At 37.5% G+C, this 17,553-nt stretch overlaps 1 protein-coding gene and 1 long non-coding RNA gene across 6 annotated transcripts in view; both read left to right on the top strand.

Moving 5' to 3' along the window:
• Window positions 1-17,553, top strand: part of CAMKMT (calmodulin-lysine N-methyltransferase) — a 408,282-nt gene that overhangs the window by 27,635 nt on the left and 363,094 nt on the right. The window lies entirely within an intron of this gene.
• LOC131485169 (uncharacterized) lies at window positions 14,469-17,240 on the top strand. Its single transcript, XR_009248681.1, has 2 exons — window positions 14,469-15,234; window positions 15,475-17,240. It is a non-coding gene; the product is annotated as an uncharacterized LOC131485169 (long non-coding RNA).

The raw sequence follows: 17,553 nt of genomic DNA, 5'->3' as shown, positions 1-17,553 counted from the left end.
ATATATCCCTACAGTAACCTTGTGTGGCTCAGGATCTTTGGCTAACACTGCAGCTTAAATTGGGAGAATGTATTGGTAAGACCCCTTCTACCATTCTTTGAAAAATTTTTTTTTCTCCTGGCTGGGCTACATGACATGGTGGTTGGTATACCATAGTCTCCCGGGGAAATTTGTAGACCCTCTGCCTTATATACTCTCACATTTGACGATAGTAATTTTTTCCCCCAGTGAATCTCAGGGCTGATCTGGATTTTTAATATACACAGCTATAGTCTCTTGCTTTTAGATCCTTCCTGGTGGTCTGATAGTAGGACCTGTTTTATTAGGTATCCAAAACGGATCTCTTTCAGTTTAGTAATAATTACTACCTGAGGAAATACTCTTACTAGAAAATGAAAATATTTGGGGTGCCTGGGTGGCTCAGTCGGTTAAGTCTCTGCCTCTCCTCCACTCATGCTCTGTCTCTCTCTTTCTCTGACCCTCCCCTGCTTGTGCTGTGTCTCTCTCAAAAATAAATAAACATTAAAAAAAAGAAAATATTTTGTATTTTAACTGCATTTGGGAAACCAAGAGAAGGTAACCATCTCTAAGGAAATATAGTACCAATTTTTAGTTTTTTTTCATTCTTTTGTGTTACATAGTTAGGGTCTGTAATATTGGTGGAATTATCAAAGCTTCAGGAATATCAGCTTGGATTTAAAAGTTTTTTCTTCATTCAAATAAAGGTATGTGTGTGCATTCACATGCACGTGTATGTATGTGTACAGGTGTATAATACCTATGTGTAGTTATATGTGTGTGTTTATATATGTGCGTGTGTATAGAATGTATACTTGGTAAGATAGTTTGCTTAAAAATAAGAAATTTGGGGGGCGCCTGGGTGGCTCAGTGGGTTAAGCATCCAACTCTTGGTTTTGGCTCAGGTTGCAAACTCATGGTTCATGGGTTCAAGCCCCACATCGGGCTCTGTGCTGATGGCACAGAGCCTGCTTGGGATTCTGTCTCCCTCTCTCTCTCTGCCTCTCCCCTGCTCACCCTCTATCTCTCTCTCTCTCATAAATAAACATTAAAAAATTTTTGAGCTTTTATAGGTAATTGCTCTATTTTTAACTTAGTGGGTTCATGGAAGGATCATGGAATATGAAGTTCAGGTTGTAGTTCTGCCATTTACTAACTATGTGATCATAGGTGAGTTAACAAATCTGAGTTCCTTATTATGATTGGGTAAGGAACAATAGCTTCTAGTGTGGTGGACATAGTGTTAAGTAATGTGAAAGCACTATGTAAACTGTAAAGTATGTGTGTTCCTAACATGTGTGTGTTCGTTTTTATTGTTAGTATTCATATCATTTGTCTCATTTGTTAATCTTGAACCTTTGCAATATTTTAATATTGTAAAATAACACAAGTTAGGAAATATTTTTGGTGTGTGCCATCCTGTTTTCATATTTTGCATTATTTTGTTATGTGAAAACACAGTGCAAAGCTACATAATTAAAACAGTGAGTATCAGTGCAGAAATACACATACAAAGCTGTGTTTTAGAAAAGAGAGTTCAGAAAGATATAAATATATGCGATTTATCATACGATGAAGATGGAGTGTCAGTAAGAAAGGAAACGATGATTCTTCAATAAATGGTCTTGGGAACCATTGTTTAAAAATTTAGAAAAAATATCAAAACTGAATCTCTCCTTTATGTTATGTACTGATACAAATTTAAGCTGGATTAAATATTTAATTAAAAATCCTAGCGCTCCACTTTGAGATATTTCAGATGAATAATTTAATAATAATAAAAAAAGGACGGGCCTTCGAATAGTGACCCAAACCCCATGAATTTAAAGATGAATATATTGACTAAATCAAGATTTTAAAAGTAACTTTATTCAAAAAGCATCAAAAAAAGTTGAAAGACAAATGACAAACTGGTATTATTTGTGACATATATGCAGATAAAGATGTATTTCCTTTATTGAGTGAAGAGCTCCCACAAAGCAATAGCAAAAACAGACTGCAGATCCATATGAAAAGGGCAGAACATAGCCAAAGATTAGGACAAGTTATTTCACACATACCCACAAAAACAAAAACAAAAACACCCCCAAAACCAATGCTCTATAAACACATCAAATAATTACTTTACCAGAAATGAAGTAATGAAACAATTAAAACAGTGAAATAAAATTTTTGTTTATCAAATTGGCAAAGATGAGAGAAGATAGGCAATAACCAGTGAATTATAGGGAAATGGGCCTTTTCACCTGCTATTGGTTGGAGGGTAAATGATTCTACTTTTAGAGGTGATCTGCCAATATCTTTTATAATTTTAAGTATCCGTATCATTTTGACTAATAATTGCTTTTCTAAAAACTGATGAAACCATTATGCAAGCCTGGAATGTAAGAGAGTTCATTGTAGCACAAAGAACAACTGGAAAAAGCATAAAACTTTAATTTTAGATGACTGGTTGATTATGGATAATCCATGGACATAAAATATTATGTAGCTGTTCAAGATTTTTAAATCATATTAGGTTAAAAAAATCACTTTAGGGAATATGATCTTCTGTAAAATACATAGATATCCATTAATTATGTGTGTATGTATGTATATGCATAGAACTATGTCGTAATGCCCCTCATGTTTTGTTGGGGCATTAGGGTTATGGTTGATTACTACTTTCTTCTTTATCCTTTCCAGTACTAATGGATTTTTTTATGACACATATTTATTAGTTTTATAACTGGAATAAACAATGTTCTTTTCATTTTGAAAAAGCGTAGATATTCTTTAACTTCCAAATTGAGTATTACTATTTTTGACAGAAAGCTGTGATAAAATCTTGAATTGCTAAGTACAGCACTGTGGAAAAAAAAGGAGCAATTCATTTTACCAGTGAAAAAAATATAAAATATTTTGTTTTAAAATCGCACTTTTCTCTAGGGAGCTCACAGCATGTTCCACATTAATTGTCTTCATCTCCCAATGGACTTACGAGATGATAAATCAGAGATCAAATCATCCTCTCCCCGTATTAGGTTGGGGGGAGTACCAAAGAAGCTTAAGAGCTCAGGTGGTGGCAGAATATTGAGCTTGGGCATTGATAATTTTAAGTTTTGTTAAAAAATAAATTTTAAGTTTTAGTGCATTACATGGTTATTATGTGTGGGTAATGGTCAGGGGCCCCTAGACTGTGGTAGGCCCCGTGTCAGTGGGGAGCTGGTGATGGGCCACACTGACATTAGGTTTGGCTCCTAGCCCTTCTTGAGAATCACAGTGTTCATGTACTATGTAGTCTTTGTGGGAGAGAGGTTTTTTGTTTCTTGTTTTTTTTAATAATGTTTATTTTGAGAGAGCGAGAGCAAGCGCACATGCAAGCAGGAGAGGGACAGAGAGAGAATCCCATGCAGGGGATTCCCAAGCTCTGATGTAGGCCTTGATATCATGTCTGTAGATCATGACCTGAGCCGAAATTAAGAAGTCAGATGCTTAACTGACTGAGCCGCCCAGGTGCCCCTAAGAAAAATTTTTTTTAATTTGAAATAAAAAATTACAGAGTTGAAATGATTCTTAATAGTAGGTGCTGCTATCATGAGAAAAGAGTGAAATAAACCCTGTAATCCTTTCTAGACTCACCAATGTGTGTTATGCTTCGTGACCGCAGTAACACTGGAGCATAGTTCACATCGTTGCCATAAACCTGCTAGTTTTTCAAACCTCCTTTAAGTAGTTGCAGGGATGTTCCTAATTTAAGTGCCTCCAAGTTTTAGCAGAAGAGACATATGCCAAACAAGTCTTTTTTTTCTTCCCTCCTCTGAGCAAATGCTGAGTAATACCACTTCTTCATCTTCTTTTAAATAGCTACCATTTTTTTTGCACCCTCCCCCCCCCCCCACCCCGGGATTTATCAGGAGCTTTGTGAATACTATTCCCATTTAGTTCTCTTTATGTGACAAGGGATGAGGAAACCGATACTCAGATAAAGATAACTTGCTTAAAAATTAATATTTATGAGGTTGTTACACAGGAATTTAGAGCTATTCTGTATTTCTTGAAAGTAGCATTTCTCCAAAGTGGCGAGGAATGAATTTTAAAAGTTCACGGTGGGAATTGGAACTAAAAGTGGTAACTTGGAGTGCTAGAAAATAACTTTGGCAAATGGAAAAGAATTCTGTCCAGTGGATTGTATCTCAGAGGAGACTGATTAAAGGTCACTGGAAATGGGCTCTGTAGGGTTCCTGCAAGGTAGTTGACAATCTAATGGAGCGGGGATTTGGGGAGTGAGGATGGGGCAAGAGAATGCATTTTCTTTTAATAGTCTGAAACCTAATGTGGGTTTTGTTTTATGTCAGGGTTTTTTTTTTTTTTTTTTTTTCTCCTTTTTGGGAAGTCCTGCTTTTTGCACAGTAATATAATAGTAGCAGTGATTTGTGTTTTTACATAGCCCTTTCTCTGAGGTACTCAAGTGTTTCTCAAGCTTAGGGCTATAATGATATTTAAAAATTGCTTAACAGAAACAGAAGTCACACAGAAAGCTTGACAGAAAGGATATTCTTGTTTTTACCGAAGTTGTTTGGATTGTGGCCAGCCTTTCCACAGGGAATTATGGATATTTGGATACTTGTGTGGCCTGTGTATGTTGTATCCCTCGATGGATGCTTGATGTGGACAAAATATTTGGTGATTCAATGAATTTAGTGTCTGTATATATGTATCTCATTTTTCTTATGTTCTTCCCTCTCACCCTTCACCGCTCCCCCCCCCCCCCCCCCCCGCCCCCCGCCGCCTTTCCCTGCATCTGACTATTTGTCTTTTATCGCAGGGAGGTGGGGATGGCCCATGGAAGGAATGAGGAAGTTTCAGATTGTTCTGTATATGGGCTGGAAAATATGGATATATTCTGTGTGTTGTAGATGCCCCCCATGCTCACAATCTGCCAACTCTATTATGTTGGATCAGGTAGAGTCTTTGTTCCTGGTGGTAAATTCATGGTGTGTTTGAAGCTTTGGCCCATCCATGTTGTTGGAGGCCAGACTTCTGTGTCATGGCCATTTACCAGGGGTCCCTTAGTTTCTGACTGAAAGGTGTGGTGGAATCCAGAATCACAACTTAAATGAAGTATCATTTTTGATAGTGTGATAGTCAACGGGTGGAAAAAAAAAACCCAGTATTTTGATTAATCGTGGATTTTGTTTTCATTTTAATATTTGATAACCCCATCAGAGCTTCGTGGGGATTGGTTGGACTGTCATTATCTACAACTGAGAACTCCTCTGCTTGTGCCTGTCCCCTGATCCTTTTGAGGAGAAACGAGAACAACAAGAAGGGGAGATTGATTCACGTTGCTCTGTTCGATCTTTCTCAAGTCCTACAGGTTTGCAGTTCCTGTGCTACGATTGAGCACTCAACTTTGTATCACACTGTATTAATTCTTTGTTAGTCTTTTTCTCCCCAAATAAAGTTTGACCCCCTAGATTGCAGGACCATGTCTTCTACTTCTGCTGCATTCATAAAACCATGTCCTCTCTGGTTAAGGATGGTAGTCCCAGTCTACGCGACAAAAGGATTTTCAGCTAACTTGAGTGCTTTACCTCTCGATTAAATGACACGAAGGCAACATGCAGTCTCTAGCAGTTTTTCTTTTTTTCCCCTCACCCATCCGTTGTCATTCCACACTGCTGCTGATTGTGTACCTCTTAAATACAAAACAAAACAAAAATCTTAGGAAACAATTCTAACTCTTCCTATCATAAGACAACTCTCGACTTCCTTTTTACCCCCTTTCCTTCTAATTCTCTGTTATAGTCTGAAGAGATAGCCTGGCAAGGTGGGATTTTCCTTGGACTGTGTGAGCCTGGGTAGGCAGAGGGGAGGAGACTGAAGCAGACTGGTTTCTGTTAGGTAGGGTGACTGTACAGCCTGGTTTGTCTGGCAGGGTCCCAGTTTACGCCTGTTGTTCTTAGCCCAATTATTTTTTTGGTAAAGTTTATTTTATTTATTTTGAGAGAGGCAGAGAGTACCTCAAGGGAAGGGCAGAGAGAGGGGGGAGAGAGAGAATCCCGAGCAGGCTCCGCACGGTCAGTGCAGAGCCCGACACGGGGCTCGAACTCATGGACTGCGAGATCATGACCTCAGCCGAAACCAAGAGTCAGACACTCAACTGACTGAGCCACCCAGGTACCCCTCTCAGCCTAATTATTAACACAGCTCTTTTCACTCCCAGAAGTGCGTTGGTTTGGATGATAAATTATTCGCCCATTTTTAGAAGACAGAGAAAGATCGGAAACTTACATTAATTACTAATGTCCAGTCATACCTCTTTATTCCACCATAGTGACTTGTACAAGGTCTGGCTCAAGTGGTATTCAAAAAGTATGCATTGAATCATTTGAATCCTTAGTCACATTCACATGAATTCATTCATTCTATGCAAGTGTATTTATATTTGATACACTATTATATCTAACGCAGAAGTAAATCTGATACACTATTCTATCTAACACAGAGGTAAATCTGGGTCTCAATTTTAGAGGGCATATACTACAAGCCCCATAAACTCTAGAAATTGAATTCAGAACACATACCTGTTTTGATGAGCTGAAAAAATTAGCTAAATGAAAAAAATGAATTACTATCAAGATTTGACAATAGGAAAATTCACAAAGAGTTTTCTCTTAGAGAAACATAATGATCTAGAGGTCCGAGTCTGTGCTCACGTGGTAATGATTATCTGGAACTGAGCACATTCTCCATTTTGTACCCTCACCACTCCACCCATGTATGTGTGAATTCACAACTTCTCTTATGTATTCTGTACCCGGAGAACTTTAAGCCATGTTTGTTTTTGTGTATTTTTCAGATTGTTTCGTTACCTACTTAAGAATCAGTTCTGATTAGTCAGCTTGTTTGTCAAAGCTAATTAAATACTTGTAAAGTCTTTTGGAATAAGTCTTTTTAAAAAATTATCTGAGTATAGTTGACACACAGTGTTGCATTAGTTTCAGGTGCACAATAGCGATTCCACAAGTTTATACATTTGGCTGTACTCACCGCAAGTGTAGCTACCATCTGTCACCATACAACCCTATTAAGTATCATTGACTATATTCCTTATGCTGTGCCTTTTATTCCTGTGATGGACATAATAAGCCTATTTGAATTCAACAGGTTAATCATTCATCTCTGGGAAATATTTTTTGCCCATACTATCTAAGAATGACAACTCTTATACAAATACTACTGATGTTCTATTTAGTAAAGGCGATATTGTTTAAAATTTCTTTCAACATCCAGTCTCTTTAAGAAAACACATTTTTGAAGCTTACTCATTTGAGTTAAAATTGTAAAATATATTAAAAAATGAAATTGAAAACTCACCTAGAGCTATGGGAGAAATTTTAAATATTTGTGAATGTATGTTGTGTGTGTGTACATGAATGTGTGTTTATGTGTATATGTAAAATACATAGTTAACTTTATCTTCACGTGCCTTTTCTTGTTTATAGATTGGAAAAGAAAGAGCAATCTCAGCAAGTGTTTGTATTAAGGGCCTATTATGTGCTCTCCTGCATTTTCACTTCTCAAATGGTTTCTCAACTTTGAACTACTACAAAGGAATAAAACATTCTTCTCCACATGTTGAAGAAACTACTGTGTATTCAAATATGGATAAATATCTCAGTGTCTGATGCATCCAGGTCCTTGGATGATCTGTGAATAATGTCTTAAATCTCACCAGCAGACATCTTTTCAAAAATAATTTAAAAGAGCTACATTGCTTCATCAATGAAGGATTGAGCCTGATAGCAGTTTTTAGAATATCGGCGAGAATATGGCTTGACTTACTCTAACTACATTAAATCTAACGGTGTGAACATATTGTCTCAGGACACAAGATATTTGTCTATTTTTAAAGCTTCGTATATTCTCAGTTAAAGTTATTCATATGTAGACCATCAACTTCATGTTTATGAAGTCTTTTTTGATGCCTTCTGACCTGCTGTCCTCTCTAGGCCTGCTACAGACCTTTCATCCTGAACGCTCCCTTCACGATTACCCTGGGGATTGTCTTCACCTCTTTTTTGTTGGATCTCATTTCCCAAATCCCATGGCTTCCTCTTTGTTTACTCCGATCATTTTGAAGATTATAAACTCTATTTATAATAGAAAGTAAAGGAGAAAGAAAAGGAAGTAATTTTTGAGAACTTGGGATACTTTGGTTGAATATGACTATTTGAAATAGTTCCTTTTTCACAGTTTTACAGCTACAGTATGTTGTAGTTTCAAGTGTTGCATTTTAAAAGTTTAATATTATTCTAAAATTCTTTATCTTTTTTTTTTTTTTTTTTAATTTTTTTTTTTTTGTCAACATTTTTTATTTATTTTTGGGACAGAGAGAGACAGAGCATGAACGGAGGAGGGGCAGAGAGAGAGGGAGACACAGAATCGGAAACAGGCTCCAGGCTCCGAGCCATCAGCCCAGAGCCTGACGCGGGGCTCGAACTCACGGACCGCGAGATCGTGACCTGGCTGAAGTCAGACGCTTAACCGACTGCGCCACCCAGGCGCCCCAAAATTCTTTATCTTTTTAAGAAATCTGTTCTCTCTCAAATTTGACAGAATCTTCTTTTTTCAGTGTTCTAAAAACCTTGGTGTGGCTCTGTTTTTTTTTTTTTTTTTTTAAATTTTTTTTTTTTTCAACGTTTTTAATTTATTTTTGGGACAGAGAGAGACAGAGCATGAACGGGGGAGGGGCAGAGAGAGAAGGAGACACAGAATCGGAAACAGGCTCCAGGCTCTGAGCCATCAGCCCAGAGCCTGACGCGGGGCTCGAACTCACGGACCGCGAGATCGTGACCTGGCTTAAGTCGGACGCTTAACCGACTGCGCCACCCAGGCGCCCCGATGTGGCTCTGTTTTTAAACATCATGTTGAACATTTGACAGACATTTTCAATTTAGAAAGTCATGGTTTTTCGGTTCCAGAAAATTTTCTTGAATTATTTCGTCTTTAAAAAAAAAATGTGTATTTTTGAGAGAGAGAAAGAGAGTATGTGTGCACACATGCACAAGTTGGGGAGAGGCAGAGACAGAAGGAGAGAGAGAGAATCCCAAGCAAGCTCCATGCTGTCAGCACAGAGTGCGATGCGGGGCTCAAACTCACGAGCTGTGAGATCATGACCTGAGCCAAAATCAAGAGTTGGATGCTTAACCAACTGAGTCACTCAGGCACCCCTTGAATTATTTCTTTAATGATTTCCTTCCTTTTGTTTTCACTGATGTTTTTCCAGACCTTCCATTTCCTGGACAGGTTCTCAAAATTATCTTTTCATCTTCTGTTGTGTGTGTATATATACGTGTTTTAATGTTTTATTTATTTTTGAGAGAGATGGAGAGACAGAGTACGAGTGGGGGAGGGGCAGAGAGAGAGGGAGACACAGAACCCAAAGCAGGCTCCAGGCTCCGAGCTGTCAGCACAGAGCCCGACGCGGGGCTCGAACCCACAAACTGCGAGATCATGATGACCTCAGCCAAAGTCAGATGCTAAACTGACTGAGCCACCCAGGCACCCCTTCTGTTTGCATATTTTTGTCTTTTTTCTTTACTCTCAGGGATATTTCTATAACTGTATCTTTCAACCTTTCTGTTAAATTTTTCATTTCTAATTTTTATACTTTGTAATGACCTTTTTCTTCTTAGTCCTCCCCCTTCCCCCATTGCATTCTTTTCATATTTCTTGATTGCTTCTCTTAGTTTCTCAGTTTTTAAAATATATTACTGGAAGTTCTTTTTTTTTTTTTTTTTCTCTCTTTTAATTGTCTCTGTTTCCTTCAAGTTACTTTTTCCATTTGTTTTCTTTGGCCTCTGTCTTTTATAATAGAGGCCATCATCAAATATCTGGTGATCTTTAAGAGTTGTACTACACAACTAATTGGGTACTACTGTGATGCCATAGCTTGTTGGTTTGTTTTTTTTTTAAGAATTTATTTTTAAGTAATCTCTATACCCTACATGGGGTTTGAACCCACAACCCCAAGATCAAGAGTTGCACACTCTGTTGACTGAGCCAGCCAGGTGCCCTCCTCCTTGTTTGTTGGTTATGGGTTTAACTATGGGATGATCTGGCTGGGCCGTTTCTTAGGGAACTCCGGATGTCTGTATGTTTAGGTGTTTTCTTTTGAGGTGATCTGTTTCCCAGAGAACCCTCTTTTGAGTCTGCTGCCTTGGAGAGTGTGTGTACCTTAGCAGCTAACATGTTAGGAGTTGGGTGGGAAGAAGAGTCTCAACATTCAGTTACTCAGTCTCCCTTTAAAAAATATTTTACCTTACCCCCCCCCCCCCATATCCTCCCTCTACTGTGCTAATGCCCTACAGTCCAGAGACTCTCACATTTATACTCTAGATAAGATTTCAAGGTCTAACTGTCTTGTGAATACATTTCCGACAGATCCTGTATTTCACTTATTTTTCCCTCCATTCACAGAATGGCTTTTCTCCCTGCGATTAAGGATTCGGCTTTTTGCTGTCAACTTCGTGTGCCTTTATGAACCCTTGTTTTATTTTCAAATCTACTTATTTTGTAGGTGGGGTATCAGGAAGGGTGTGGAAGCTAATATGTAGATTCACTCTGATATCTGTAACCACCATTTTTAACACATATACATATAAACACATGCCTACATACATCAATCTCACATAAATGCTGTAACAGCTTAACAATAACAGTAAAATTTTTAAAACTTCGTATCAGTAGGCCACATATGGTTCTTGTCAAATCTGCACTAGAAATATATTTCCAGCTTAAATGCATTGAGATGAATCACCAAGCTTTGCACAATCTTTGTAGAGATTCTTTTCTCTTTCATTTCTGAATTACTCTTCAGCCTTCAAGATTCAACTCCTATGTGGCTCACTTCCTCTGTAAATCCTTTCCTGACTCTCCTTAGCTATAGTTCAGTGGTCTTTCTTGTGTTTACCCGCAGACTTAAATGAAAAAATACACCATTAAAATATATGACATTGTATCCTAATTGTGTCTAAATTACTCACTAGATTGTAAACTCCTAGAAAGCAGGACTGATGTTTTGTTCTATATGTACAGTGCCTGGCATATAGTGAACAACCAGTAAATGTTTTGTGGGGTGGTTCAGTCGGTTGAGCATCCAACTCTTGATTTCGGCTCCGGTCATGATCTCAGGGTTTGTGAGTTTGAGCTCCAGGGCAGAGCTACCTTGGGCTTCTCTCCCTGCCCTCCACCCCCCCCCCCCCGCCCCCCCACTCTGCCCTTTATTCTGTCTCTCTCTCTCAAAATAAATAAATAAGCTTAAAAAATCTTTAAAAAATAAAATGCTGTGTGGATTAGGGAATTTAATATTTTAAAAAAGAGAAACCACACTTTAAATAAATTAGGATATGATTATTGTATAAAATGTTCACTGTACAAAATAATTTACTTTGGGGTTGCTTTAAATAGCCCTTGTCTTTGGTGCATTTGAAATTTCATTACTTTTTTTTTTTTTTTTTTTTGAGGAACACATTTTGGTGTAGTATTCCTTTTGCATATATGTGTACATATGCATACATTCTATATTGTTCTTCCTTAGTAGGGATGTTACTTATATTTGAAGAGAAATAAATGTTATTTTGTTACACATTAGTGATATTTTTCCCTCCAAATTCCCTTTGCTGGCTGAGCGCTAAGTGGCTATTCTCCTAGCTTTCTGATGAGTAGTGCAATAGATTTTAAGCAGCTAGTTCTAAAATACATTCAAAAGCATGTCCTATTCCTCATGAATTGCTCTTTCTTTGCTTAAATTTCCCATTCGGACCACCAGCAATCCCTTAAGTACTTTCCCCACCAGCTAATGCTAGCTTTTAAAAATCTACTTAATGTTACTCCTTTCTTTCTCTTTGTTGCCTCTGTCACTTAATATACCTCTATGCCTGCCTGATATTTTCCTTTTCAAGGTCTTTGTATGCTTTTAGGATGATCTTTCCTAGTCTCTTTTTCTACTGTCTTAGATGCTTTGATTCTGCTGTTTCTCCATTGCGAAGAGCTTAGTAGAGGGAGGAAGTGACTATTATGGGTGACTTTTTTTTTAAGTTGTTATGTACAGTACTAAAGAAGATACAAACAGTGGTGGTTACTATGTAACTACTGTTCCAAAAGGGATTTTAATAAACTTTCAGAGCCATTTGTGGAGACAAAAAAAATTTTTTTTTTAATGTTTATTTTATTTTTGAGAGAGCGCGTGAGTGGGGGAGGGACAGAGTGAGAGGGAAACAGAGGATCCGAAGTGGGCTCCGTGCTGACAACAGACAGCCTGATGCTGGGCTGGAGCTTACAAACCATGAGACCATGACCTGAGTCAAAGTTGGACGCTTAACTGACTGAGCCACCTAAGCACCCTGAGACAAAACTTAAAAATTTTTTTAAAAAATATTTTAATTATTTTTGAAGGAGAGAGAGAGAGAGAGAGCATGAGTAGGGAAGAGCAGAGGGAGAGAGAGGGACACAGAATTCGAAGCAGGCTCCAGGCTCTGAGCTGTCAGCACAGAGCCCGATGCAGGGCTCGAACTCACAAACTGCAAGACCATGGCCTGGGCCGAAGTTGGACGCCCAACCGACTGAGCCACCCAGGTGCTGAGACAAAACTTTTAAAATGAGACTTGTTTAAATTTTTTAGAGAAGGAAAAAACAATTGAACATTAATATTTGGCAATTGTCAAAGTTGAATGATAGGTAAATGGGAGTTCATTATTTCATATTCCCTTTATTTTTGTGTATATAGACTCTTTTATACATACAAGATTTCTAAAAAAATGGAAGTATCATTTTTTATTCCTTTTGACCCAGCAATCCCACTTTTTGGTATCTGTCCTCTAGTATATCAGGACACATGTACATGGATATTGATTAGCATTATTTGGATTGGAAACAGTCTGATGAGTCTGATAATTAATGAAATTATTGGATAAATTATGGTGTATCTATACAATGGATTATTATGCAAAAATTAAAAAGGATGAATTGAGTTATATGCTATATACTTTGGAGGGATGTCTGAGATGTGTTGTTAAGTGCATTGAATAATGTATATAATGTCATTTCATTTTTATAAAAAGAAACTGGTAATAGTACAAAAAGCTGTGAAAGCATATATAGCAAATTATCAGTTTTGGTTATTTTAGTAAAGTGGGACCTGAGGGAATGAGGTAGAGGAAAAATTAGCCTTTTCTCTATCATTATGTGTATTGTTTGATTTATTTCAAGTATGTGTTACTTTTGGGAGAAATGTAGTAAAAATTTTAAAAATAAATATAAAAATAAAATATTTTCAAACTGAGTGTCAGTTCATCCATGATAATAAAAACTCATTTTTTAAGTTTTAAAGAGAAGTGGAAAGTGATGTGCATAGGAAACTAAATGGTACATTCGATCAGTTTGCCTTCAGAAGGAAAAATAAATCGATACTTGTGTCTATATATTGAACTCTGACCTTATACCCAGATTTCCAACAGAAATTTCCTGGTGATAATTAGAAACAAGACTTTGACCTTCTCTATATTAATTCAGTAGACCTCCTGCACCCGTTCAACTGTACCTGAAATTAAAGCCTTTTTTTTGTTATGATTTTGAACTATTCTATTTCATAAATAAAGATGTCCCATTAAAAATTTTTTTTTCATGTTTATTTATTGATTTTGAGAGAGAGAGAGAGAGACAAAGAGCACGAGCAGGGGAGGGGCAGAGAATTCCAAGCAGGCTTCACCTTGTCAGTACAGATCCTGGTAAAGGGCTCATTCTCACGAGCCATGAGATCATGACCTGATGACCTGAGCCGAAATCAAGAGTCAAAACGCTTAACCGACTGAGCCACTGTGGTGCCCCAAGATGTCCCATTTTTAAGAGGCCACATTTAACTTAGAACTAGGGTACCTAGTTATATCAGTTAGGGTTCTTTGATCGCAAGCAAAAATCCCCTGACTTTGGCTAACTTAGGTAAGAAGAAATGTATTAGAAGGATACTAAGCAGTAATAGAATTTAAGTTTCACTTGACAATTGGACATTTTGCTTTATGATTTAGTATGCCTCTAATTATATTTCCTGCTTTTAATTAGAGCATTGCATTGAAAGTTCCTAGCCAGACACTTTTTTTTGGATTAAATTTAGTTAAGTCCTAAAAAATTTGTCATTATTTAAAAGGGAACTTATATAGAATCCATTGTTTAAATTGTTCTCTAGTAAATGGTGAGTTTGGGATTATAATTAGTTTCATTTATTATAAGAGGTATAACCATTCAAATACAGATAGTCTCAACCTATATATGTTATTTTAGAATGTCATCTTTGAGTTTCTCTTAAATGTCATATCTGTGTGTGTGGGGGGGGACATAGTTTTTCAGTATCTTTTTTTTCTTTAATTGTAAATTTCCCACCTTGTAAATGTAAATGTAAATTGTAAATGCCACCTGTAAAATTATGATTTTATTCCTATGCTTTTCTTTATATTTTCTGTCTACTTAACTGGAACACAGGAATTTTATATTATGATCTTTTTAAATCTGTGCAACAGATTGTTCCAGAAGTTTCTTACATACCTTTTAGAAATAACACATTAATTTTGACTGTATTTTTCAAGGGAATTATCTGGCTTTGTTTTACAGAAGACTCTTCTAAGAGGTTTAACACCATTTTTATTATAAACTATAACTCATGATAACATACAAATTTATATAAGTATATAAAGGCCAGCTTAATGTTTTTTATTTTGAGAAGCATGAAGTTCTCCCTATGTACTAGATAAAGGCAACACTTCTACTTACATAGGGTACACTGTACTTATTTTAGAATCTGGCTCATTTTTCTCCTTATCCCTCTTTGGGGTCAAGTTTTCAGTTGGCAGTAGGAGTGGAGGTTTGAGGGGCAGATCAAGGCCAAACTTTCTAACTAGCCTTTCTTCCTACCCATTTCTTCCTTCTCTTTTGTTGGAGTCAAGGTTTAGGTTCAAATATGGGCAGAGACTGGGAGGTGGGAGGGTAGTGGGTTGGGACATCTGGGGTTAAGTCTTCTGCTTTACAGCTGAGAAATTGTTTACAATCAAGAGATGGAAATAAGCAAATACATTGAGGGTAATGGGAGCTAAGTTTCTCAGCGTCAACAAAGAGAATTGTACATATGGAAAGGGGGAAGCCTAAAACCAACTCTGTGGTGTTGAATTAGAATTAGAGGTATCATGGGGCGCCTGGGTGGCTCTGTCGGTTGAGCGTCTGACTTCGGCTCAGGTCATGATCTCGCGGTCCGTGAGTTCAAGCCCCGCGTCAGGCTCTGTGCTGACCGCTCAGAGCCTGGAGCCTGTTTCAGATTCTGTGTCTCCCTCTCTCTGACCCTCCCCCGTTCATGCTCTGTCTCTCTCTGTCTCAAAAATAAATAAACATAAAAAAAAAAATTAAAAAAAAAAAGAATTAGAGGTATCAGTATGATCTCATTGCTTTGCTAGCTAGGTAGGTAGGGGTGTGTATGAGTGTGTGTGTGTGTGTGTGTGTGTGTGTGTGTTTGTGTGTGTATTTCCTAGCTGTGTCTGGGTATAATAGCAGTGAGCACACCTAGCACCCAGACCTTGGTTTCTAAATATTTTTCACTAAAAAGACCCAGACCAGGGATCTTTGAAGAAATGGTTGACTCTCTCACTAGGCATTTTATATCATGAAGTAAGGAAGCCCTCAAATAGTAATTGACACATGCCCCAAAGGGCACAGTAACAGGTTTGAAGGATTAGTGTTGACCAATTCTGAGACCATCTGAGTATCAAAATAAATGTTATAAACAGATTGTAACCTTTTGAGTAAAATAGAACTCCAGAAATCCACACTAATATTAAATATATAAATGAAGAACAGAAAATTCTGAATGTCATTTAGTAAATCTAGAACCTTGGCACTAATGACATTTTGGGAAAGATAATTGTTTTGAGTGGGAGAGTAACGGTCTGGTGTATTGTAGGATGTTTAGCATTATCCTTGACCTCTACCTTCTAGATAGTCGCATCCCTCCTGCCCTCAACCTCTAGTTGTGAAAAGCAAAAATGTCTTCAGGCATTGCCACATTGCAATGAGGAGGCACAATTGCACCCTCTGTCCTCATTTGACAACCACTGATCTGGAAAGAATGATGGAATTAGAAAATTACCATTTGGTAACTATCATAGTAATAACTAACTTCAGCGTGGATTATCAGTGGATACTAAAGTAAGTGAACATATGATGAAGAGTAAGATATCTTAATCTCAAAATATCTCCACGAAGCACTAACTAGTTAGTAACTGATAAATACCATATGCTTCTAATTAACTTTACAGTGGGAAAGCCCAGCAGACACCACTTTAACCAAGAAATAAAAATTAATATCACGTGCCTCCTAATATAGTGCAGTGACAGAAGAGAGCATTGCTTCTGTGGTATTCCTGCTGAAAATCACAAATCGTGAGGAAAATCCTACAAAACCAAACTGGGAGACATTTCACAAGGTTAACTGGACTGTACTTTTCCAAAAAGTTAAGATCATGGAAGATAGAACTGTTATAGATTGAAGGAAAAAAAAAAAAGAGACATGATCACTAAATGTAACATGTGATTATGGAGTGGATCCTGGACCTATAAAGGACATTATAGGCATGATCAGAGAAATTTGAATAGGTTTTGTGGATTAGATGGTAATATATCAGTGTTTATTTCCTGATTTTGACAATTTAACTGTGGTCATACAGATGAGTTCCTCAAACACACTACGTTTCCTTGAGAATATTTCAGTCTCTGTTCACGGTGTCTTTTGTCAGTTCTTCTGATGAGTGGCACTATTTCATCTTTTGGGACGCACGTTTTCACCTTCTCAGAGAGGCCATCCCTAATTGCCTTATCTATTGTACCTATCTTTCCCAAATCCCTGTCACTCCATGTTGCTTATTTTATTCATAACCTTCACTATTACCTGTTATTACCTTCTTATTTCTTTGTCCCTCTGCTGAAAGGAAGCTCATGAGAGCAGAAGCTTTCTCTGTGCTGCACCCTCAGTCTGAACCAGTGCCAGATATCTTAGTGGACTTGTAATAACCATTTCTTGAATCAGTAACTCTACTGTGAAATCTGGCCTTCTACATTAGCCACTTGGTCATGTAACCAACCTGGGTATGTTAAGATGTTGTAGGAATTAGTATCTATTGAAAAAAAAAAAGATAAAATGGTATGGTTTGGGTGTGGCAGTGGAAGAGGAGAGAGAACTGGAAGGATAAACAAAAAAGAGAAATACAGTTGTTTGATAAATCTTAAAATAGCTCACAGGGATTGCTTGGATGTGCTTAAAGACTTGAACTGAATATAATTTCTCTACGGCATTTTTAAAATTGTTTTTATATTTTATTTTTGAGAGAGAGAGACAGAGACAGAGTGTGAGTGGGGGAGGAGCAGAGAGAGGGAGACACAGAATCTGAAGCGGGCTCCAGGCTCTGAACTGTCAGTACAGAGCCCAGCGTGGGGCTCGAACTCACAGACCTT

Source organism: Neofelis nebulosa, chromosome 9 (genome assembly GCF_028018385.1).
Source record: "Neofelis nebulosa isolate mNeoNeb1 chromosome 9, mNeoNeb1.pri, whole genome shotgun sequence".
Classification (NCBI taxonomy): Eukaryota; Metazoa; Chordata; class Mammalia; order Carnivora; family Felidae; genus Neofelis; species Neofelis nebulosa.
Note: the sequence above shows the minus strand (reverse complement) of the source record. Positions and strands in the feature narration are given on the sequence as shown.